This window comes from Peromyscus eremicus, chromosome X, assembly GCF_949786415.1.
Source record: "Peromyscus eremicus chromosome X, PerEre_H2_v1, whole genome shotgun sequence".
NCBI classification, from domain to species: domain Eukaryota; kingdom Metazoa; phylum Chordata; class Mammalia; order Rodentia; family Cricetidae; genus Peromyscus; species Peromyscus eremicus.
The window spans coordinates 104,150,239-104,150,600 of NC_081439.1; positions in this window are offsets into that span (position 1 = coordinate 104,150,239).

Consider the following 362-nt stretch of genomic DNA (forward strand, 5'->3'; position numbering starts at 1 on the left):
TTGCAGTGAAACCTTGTGTGTGTGTGTGTGTGTGTGTGTGTTGCACTCAACGTATGTGAGAGAGAGACACACACACACACAAAGTGCATGATTAGAGGTCAAGTGCAACTTTGCAGAGTTGTTTCTATCCTTTACCTTTGTATCAGTTATCAGGATTTAACTCAGGCCACAAACTTTGTGGGATAAGCACTTTTACCTACCGAGCCGTCTTTAGCCCACAGGTTTCTCTTGATTGTCACTTGTCTTTCACTTTTAGCTTATTGGATAACTCAATTTTGGCATCCTTCTACATCTTATAATGTACATGTAGTATTTATTCAAATACCTGCTTTTCAAACCTCTGTAACCTAAACCAACAGCAT